This window comes from Vipera berus (genome assembly GCF_964194415.1).
Source record: "Vipera berus genome assembly, chromosome: 3".
Lineage (NCBI taxonomy): Eukaryota > Metazoa > Chordata > Lepidosauria > Squamata > Viperidae > Vipera > Vipera berus.
Genome location: NC_138204.1, coordinates 4,151,768 through 4,160,414, shown reverse-complemented (window position 1 = coordinate 4,160,414; position 8,647 = coordinate 4,151,768).

The window sequence follows — 8,647 nt, the reverse complement described above, 5'->3', positions numbered from 1 at the left end:
ACTAGAACTCACAGTCTCCCTGTTTGTAGCCTGCCGCCTTAATCACTAGACCAAACTGGCTCTGTTTAGTAATTCTTGCTGTTCTTGACAATCTTCCCTTTCGCCTTAAAAGCCTTGAAGATGGCCATCCCATCAGCACAGCCCATCACCTCAGTCAAATCCTCCTCCTCCTCCTCCTCCTCCTCCTCCTCCTCCTCCTCCTCCTCCTCCTCCTCCTCCTCCTCCCCCCTACTGAAGGCTCTGGGGCTTTATAACCTGCCCATGAACAAACACCCCGAGGCACTTTGCATTTAGATGCTCATCAATTAGTTTCTGCCTCGCTTCCTCCCGTTCCGCCGATATGTACAATTTCAACAAGCGACGGTGTGCAGGCTGCGAACGGCTCCGGTGTCGCCAGCTTCTCCGCAACACGACAAGCCAGATGCTGCAACCCAGATCAACCCCTTCAGCAGCAGTCAAAACCTATCCAATTTCAAGCCCCCACCCCCACCCCCCACCCCGCAGCGAGCATCCATCCCCAGCCGGCCTCCTTACAAATTGAGCTACCCAATCCGGGGCCGAGTGTTTTTTCCTTCCCCGGCAGGGAGCCGGTGTGCAGTGAAGTTCATTTCAGGAGATGATGCGAGGGAGGAAAAAAAATAAATACAGCTAGGCCTCGATTTACGACCACAATAGAGCCCCAACATTTCTGTTGCTAAGCGAGTTGGCATTTAAGTGAATGTTGGCCCACTTTACGGCCTTCCTTGCCATTAAGTGAGAATCACTGCAGTTGCAACTGGTTATGTGAATCCAGTTTGTCCACTGTCTTCGCCGTCAAAAGGGGATCATGTGACACACACCCCCGCCGGGGACACTGCGACCGTCATAAATGTGAGTCAGTTGCCCACTGTCTAAATTTTGATCACGTGTGAAAAAGTTACTTTTTTCAGTGCCATTCTAACTTCGATGGTTACTATTATTTATATATTTATTTATTTTTGGGACTTATATGCCGCCCTATCTCCCGAAGGACTCAGGGCGGCTAACAACAATAAAAACAACAATACAACAGTTAAAAAAGAATTAAACAGACAGCCCCAAAATAAATTAGCTAAACAATTAAAAATTAAAACAATTTTAAAACCCGTCGTCAATCCAGGTCAGCTTGATGAAAAAGGAGTGTTTTGAGGCCGCGGCGAAAGGACCGGAGATCCGGGGCCATCCGGAGCTCAAGGGGGAGTTGGTTCCACAGGGCAGGTGCCTCCACAGAGAAGGCCCTCCCCCTGGGGGTCTCCAGCCGACATTGTCTAGCCGACGGCACCCTGAGGAGGCCCTCTCTGTGTGAGCGCACCAGGTGATGGGAGGTCGTCCCCGGCAGCAGACGGTCCTGCAAATATCCCGGGCCTAAGCCATGTAGGGCTTTATAGGTAAGAACCAGCATCTTAAATCTCACCCGGAGGGCAACCGGCAACCAATGCAGCTCACGCAGGAGGGGTGTAATATGGGAGTATCGGGATACTCCCATCACAACCTGCGCGGCTGCATTCTGCACCAGCTGGAGCCTCCGGGTGGTCTTCAAGGGCAGCCCCATGTAGAGAGCATTGCAGTAATCTATCCGAGAGGTAACGAGTGCATGAGTGACCGTACGTAGGGCATCTCGGTCCAGATAGGGGTGCAACTGGCGCACCAGGCGAACCTGGGCAAATGCCCCCCTGGCCACGACTCCAATATGATCTTCAAAACTGAGTCGTGAGTCCATTTAGTTCATACTAAATGAACTATTGTAAGTTTATTTATTTAGTTACATTTATAAGTTGAGGACTTATGACTTGACTTACGATGGCAAGGGAGCCCAAAATTTCTGCTGCTAAGCGAGACAGCTGTTAAGTGAGTTTTGCCCCATTTTACGACCTTTTCCCCCACAGTTGTTAAGTGAATTACTTAACTGTTAAGCAATCGTTAAGTTGTAAGCACGGTGGTTAAGGGAATCTGGCTTCCCCATGGATTTTGGTCACATGATCAAAATTTGGACGCTTGGCAACTGATTCATATTTATGACGGTCGCAGTGTCCAGGGGTGTCATGTGATCCCCTTTTGTGACCTTCTGACAAGCAAAGTCAAGGAGGATGCCCAGATCCACTTAACGACCGTGGGACTAACTTAGCAATTCACTTAACCACTGTGGCAAGAAAGGCCATAAAACGGAGCAAATCTCACTTAATAACTGTTTCGCTTAGCTACATAAGTGTTTGGCTCCCTTGTGATCGTAAGTCGAGGACCACCTGTTTTTTTACAGGCAGGCGCTTTTGGGAGCCACTGCTAGCTTCCCGAGTTATTTCCTAGCTTGGAATAAGAAATTAGAATAGAATAGAACAGAACAGAACAGAACAGAACAGAGTAGAGTAGAGTAGAGTAGAGTAGAATAGAATAGAATAGAATAGAATAGAATAGAATAGAATAGAATAGAATAGAATAGAATAGAGTAGAGTAGAGTAGAGTAGAGTAGAGTAGAGTAGAGTAGAGTAGAATAGAATAGAACAGAACAGAACAGAACAGAGTAGAGTAGAGTAGAATAGAATAGAATAGAATAGAATAGAATAGAATAGAATAGAATAGAATAGAATAGAACAGAACAGAACAGAACAGAGTAGAGTAGAGTAGAATAGAATAGAATAGAATAGAATAGAATAGAATAGAATAGAATAGAACAGAACAGAACAGAATAAGAATAAGAATAGAGTAGAGTAGAATAGAATAGAGTAGAGTAGAGTAGAGTAGAGTAGAGTAGAGTAGAGTAGAGTAGAATAGAGTAGAGTAGAGTAGAGTAGAGTAGAGTAGAGTAGAGTAGAATAGAATAGAATAGAATAGAATAGAACAGAACAGAACAGAACAGAACAGAACAGAGTAGAGTAGAATAGAATAGAATAGAATAGAATAGAATAGAACAGAACAGAACAGAATAAGAATAAGAATAGAGTAGAATAGAATAGAATAGAGTAGAGTAGAGTAGAGTAGAGTAGAGTAGAGTAGAGTAGAGTAGAGTAGAATAGAGTAGAGTAGAGTAGAGTAGAGTAGAGTAGAATAGAATAGAATAGAATAGAATAGAACAGAACAGAACAGAACAGAACAGAACAGAATAAGAATAAGAATAGAGTAGAGTAGAGTAGAGTAGAGTAGAGTAGAATAGAATAGAATAGAATAGAATAGAATAGAATAGAGTAGAGTAGAGTAGAGTAGAGTAGAGTAGAGTAGAATAGAATAGAATAGAACAGAACAGAACAGAATAAGAATAAGAATAGAGTAGAGTAGAGTAGAATAGAATAGAATAGAATAGAATAGAATAGAATAGAATAGAATAGAATAGAACAGAACAGAACAGAACAGAACAGAGTAGAGTAGAGTAGAGTAGAATAGAATAGAATAGAATAGAATAGAACAGAACAGAACAGAATAGAATAGAATAAGAATAGAATAGAGTAGAATAGAGTAGAGTAGAGTAGAGTAGAGTAGAGTAGAGTAGAGTAGAGTAGAGTAGAATAGAATAGAATAGAATAGAATAGAATAGAATAGAATAGAATAGAATAGAATAGAATAGAAAATATGGAATGGAATGGAATAGAGTAGAGTAGAGTAGAGTAGAGTAGAGTAGAGTAGAATAGAATAGAATAGAATAGAGTAGAGTAGAGTAGAGTAGAGTAGAGTAGAGTAGAGTAGAGTAGAATAGAATAGAATAGAATAGAATAGAATAGAATAGAATAAGAATAAGAATAGAATAGAGTAGAATAGAGTAGAATAGAATAGAATAGAATAGAATAGAATAGAATAGAATAGAATAGAATAGAATAGAATAGAATAGAATAAGAATAAGAATAGAATAGAATAGAATAGAATAGAATAATAACAGAACAAATAGAATAGAATAGAATAGGATAGGATAGAATAGAATAGAATAGAATAGAATAGAATAGAATAGAATAGAATAGAATAGAATAGAATAGAATAGAATAGAATAGAATAGAATAGAATAGAATAGACAGATTTTAGAATAGAATAGAATAGGTTATAGAACAGAACAGAATAGATAAAAAGATTGTAGAACAGAACAGAATAGCATAGAATAAACAGACTGTAGAACAGAACAGAATAGAACAGAACAGAATAGAGTAGATAAACAGATTGTAGAACAGAAGAGAACAGAACAGAATAGAATAAATGGATTGTAGAAGAGAACAGAGTAGAACAGAGCAGAATAAACAAATTGTAGAACAGAAGAGAACGGAAGAGAACAGAAGAGAACAGAACAGAGTAGAGTAGAATAAACAGATTGTAGAACAGAATAGAACAGAACAGAATAGATAAACAGATTGTAGAACAGAACAGAACAGAATAGCATAGAATAAACAGATTGTAGAACAGAATAGGAAAGAACAGAACAGAATAGAATAGAATAATAGAGCTGGAAGGGACCTCGGAGGTCTTCTAGTCCAGCCCCCTGCTCAAGCAGGAGAACTTAATAGTACCATTCAGTGACTGTCCGGTCTTGTTTTTCATCAGAAAAAGCTCCCTTCTCTGCGTCGCTGCGTGTTGTCCCCCCCCCCAACCACTTATTTAAAAATACATTGACCTCAATTACGGAGGCCGTTGAAGCCTCGAGGTTGGCCCGGAAAGCGGGCGTTTCTGGGTTAGCGGGGGATCCTAAGACGCCTTCGCTTGCCCTCGGCTTCCCGGCGCAGCGGGGAGGAGGTCGGGGCGCCCTCGGCAGATTTATTTATTTATTTAATTAATTGATTTTATATACCGCCCTATTCCCGAAGGACTCAGGGCGGTTTACAGGGCGAATTGAAACAATACAAATAAATACAATTAAAATAGAATTAAATTAAGACTAGCCCACAATTAAAACAAATTAAAATTTAAAATTTAAAATTAAATTAAAACCCCCTCAGTCCAGGCCAGAAAGATCAAATAACCAAGTTTTCAGGTCCCGGCGAAACGAGCGAAGGTCCGGGGCAGTCCAAAGTTCTACCGAAGCGAGACGCCCCCCAAGACGAACAAGCGCGGACAAATGAGCGGGTCCCCGGATCCACCCGGCGCCCTCGGCCCGCCGGCCGCCCCTTTCCTGAATCACTGGCCGTGCCTTGGTGGGCGCCCTTTGCCCTCCGAGGGATGGCTGGCTGTCTCGCTGTGGATGCAGCTGGTTGCTCCCCACCCACCCCTCCACTCCACCAAGAGGAGGAGGAGGAGGAGGAGGAGGAAGGAGAAGGAGAAATGGTGGGACAGGAGGAGGAGGAGAAGGAAGGGAGAGGGGGGCAGAGAAAGGAGGGGGAGGAGGGGGAGGAGTGAAATAGAAGGGGGGAGGAGCAGGAGAGAAGGAGGAGGAGGAGGAGGAGGAGGAGGAGAACCGGAGGGTCTTTGGTGTTCTCTGAGCTTGGTTGTTTTCTTGCAGACTTTTCATGACCCAACTAGGGAACATCATCAGTGCTAGAAGGGAGGGGGAGGAGGAGGAGGAGGAGGAGGAGGAGGAGGAGGAGGAGGAGGAGGAGTGTGGGAGTCCTTGAGGCTCTCTGAGCTTGGTGGTTTTCTTGCAGACGTTTCATGACCCAACTAGGGAACATCATCAGTGCTAGGAGGGAGGGGGAGGAGGAGGAGGAGGAGGAGGAGGAGGAGGAGGAGGAGAAGTGTGGGAGTCCTTGAGGCTCTCTGAGCTTGGTGGTTTTCTTGCAGACGTTTCATGACCCAACTAGGTAATGTCATCAGGGCTAGAAGGGAGTGGGTGTGTGGAGAGGAGGAGGAGGAGGAGGAGGAGGAGGAGGAGGAGAAAGAGAAAGAAAGAGGAGGAGGAAGGGGAAGGGGAAAGAGAAAGGGAAGGGGAAGTGAAGGAGAAGGGGGAGAAATTGAGAGGCAGGAGGAGGAGATGGGGACAGAGAAAGGAGAGGGAAGACAGAGCAGGAGGGGGGAGGGGAGAAGGTGAAGGAGAAAGAAAAAGTAAGATAAGGAGATGGAGATAAAGAAGGAGGGAGAAGGAAAAGGGGAAGGAAGAGGAGGAGGAAAAGGAGGAAGAGAGAAGGGGAGAAGGAGAAAAGAAGAGGAAGCAGAAGCAGAAGCAGAAAGAGGAGACGGAGAAGAAGGAGGAAGAACGAAAGAGAAGGAGAAGATAGGGAGATGGAGATAGATAAAGGAGGAGGAGGAGGAGGAGGAGGAAGAGGAGGAGGAGAAGGAGCAGCAGGAGCAAGGGGAGGACAAGGAGAACGAAAGGGGAAGGAGGGGGAAATAGGAGATGGAGAAGGGGCAGATGGAGAAGAAAGAGAAAGAGAACGAAAGAGAAGGAGAAGGTAGGGAGATGGAGATAAAGAAGCGGTGAATGCTCCAACACTGGAAGTTTTTCAGAAGAGACTGGCCAGCCATTTGTCTGAAATGGTAAATAGGGTTTCCTGCAGGGGGTTGGACTAGATGACCTCCAAGGTCCCTTCCAACTTCTTCTTCTTCTTCTTCTTCTTCTTCTTCTTCTTCTTATGATGATGATGATGATGATGATGATGATGATGAGGAGGAGGAGGAGGAGGAGGAGGAGGAGGAGGAGGAGGAGGAGGAGGAGGAGGACAGCGGCAAAGAATTGCCCTTGCAACATTTTGGGAAGGGATCCCGAGGAAAGAGCCATCTTAGGCCTCAGCCTGATAATGTACAGGGCCTTTGATTAAGCAAGCCATTCAACCTCCTCCGGGGTGCAAATCTGCCAATTACTTGAGTTGGAAGGTCTACTCTGCATCCGTTTCCCAAAAATGGAGATCAAATTTAAAAGCTGGGCACCCCCACAAAGTTTCTGGGTGATAGCGTAGAAACAGTAGGCCACCACCTGCCTCCAGCCTAACTCTATTCTTCTCAGTTCCCTTCTCCATGCTTGGCATTTCCTGGTGGTCTCCTATCCAAGTACTCCTCGCCGTTGACCTCGCTTGTTCTTTTTTTTGGGGGGGGGGGAATGGTTCGGCCAAAGCTTGGTGAGATGCTGCCCCCTGCTGGGACAAAGCTGGAGGACTCAAAGAACCTGGTGTTTAAAAAGCGAAGCGGATGCCGAATTGGAACTTAAATCGGGCAACCGGTTTTGGATCCCAGGGAGTCCTCGGCTTACGGCCAGAATTAACACACAAAATTTCCGTGGCTAAGCCAGACAGACGTTAAGCGAGTGTTGCCCCATTTTAGCAAATGGAAATTTGGGGCTAAATCGCGGTCGTTAAGCTGAGGCCTTCCTGTGCCTGATTTTTCTCATCTTTTCATTTATTTCTTCGATTCCTTGAAAAAGATAATAAAATGGGAGAAAGCTTTGTTTTCACCAGAGAGGCCCCAAACTAAACATCAGGGTGTAAATATTCCACGCTGCAATAACTACTAGACCACATCTAGGTCTGTTTTTAATCATAGTCATCAGCTTAAAGGAGCCACAAAAACTCATATATAAGCATTAAGATTTTGCTTCGCTGGGATTTGATGGCAACTAACTATAACTTGCCCCCGCACCCCCATTTCAATTACTTCCAGAGGAACGTTACTATGAAACCAGAGATGATAAGAAGATGGAATTATGGGGTGGCAGCCTAGGGAATAACCGTCAATCTCCAGACAGTCTCTTAGGTAGTCCTGAGGACTTCCGGTGGCAGCGCGGCGCCGAAGACAGCCTCTCCTGGCTGCCCGCGGCTCAGCTGTTTGTTTTTTCGCCCGAAACAGCGCCGATCAGCTGTTCGGGCGAAATTGAAGCCCCCTCCTCGGGAGAAGAGGAGGGGGTGAGGCCCCAGGTAGGGGTAGAGTTCTCCGAGGCCGCCTGAGCGTGGAGCTTGGGCGGCTGGAGGATTGAACTCCCCCGAAGCCTGGGTTGCTCCCAGCTGGCCGTCGTCTCTGCTCCGAACTTCTTGGAGCAGAGCCAGGCGTCCGCGAACCATCCCTGCCTGAAGAAAGGACTATGATTTAAAGGAGCATGCAGAGCGGTACAAGAGGGAAAGGTGAAGAGGATTATTTTACTATACTCTCGAGTTTGTTGGACTTTCTAAACTTTAAGTGAAAGTGCGTCATAATTGAGGACTAAAAGATGGCGGCTAAACCTCCCCCTAAAACTCTTCGGAGTGGTGGATCCTCGCCGGTGCAACAATCATCATTACAGGCGTTGCACACTCCTGAAGTGCTGACATCGAAGGATTTGCGAGATGCTTTGGACAAACAGGCCCAGGTACTTTTGGAATCAATTAATCAATCAATTGCTGATAAATTTGCACAGATGGAGGAGAAATTGGAGAAACTGGAGGAAAGAATGGAAGAAAGGATGGAACAGAAGTTCAGCGTGATGAAGGTAGACATTTTGTCTTCAGTGCATAAAGTGGCGGAATGTGTGGAAGATTTAGATGAAAAAATGGATGATTTGGCTCAAAGGAATGCTATATTAGAAGTAAAAGCACGGGAGAATGAAAATGCAAGAGACAAAATGGATAGGGAGTTAAGCCTTGCCCAATATTACCAGATGCAGTTTGCTGTTAGAATCAGAGGTTTAAAAGAGAATATTAAAGAAGATTTAAAGCAGCTGATCTCTGAGGCTCTCGAAGGGGTATTGAACCAGCCAGCATCTGAAATAAGAGCAGCTATGGATAAAGTGTTTCGGGTGAATTCATGGATTGCTAGACAGAGA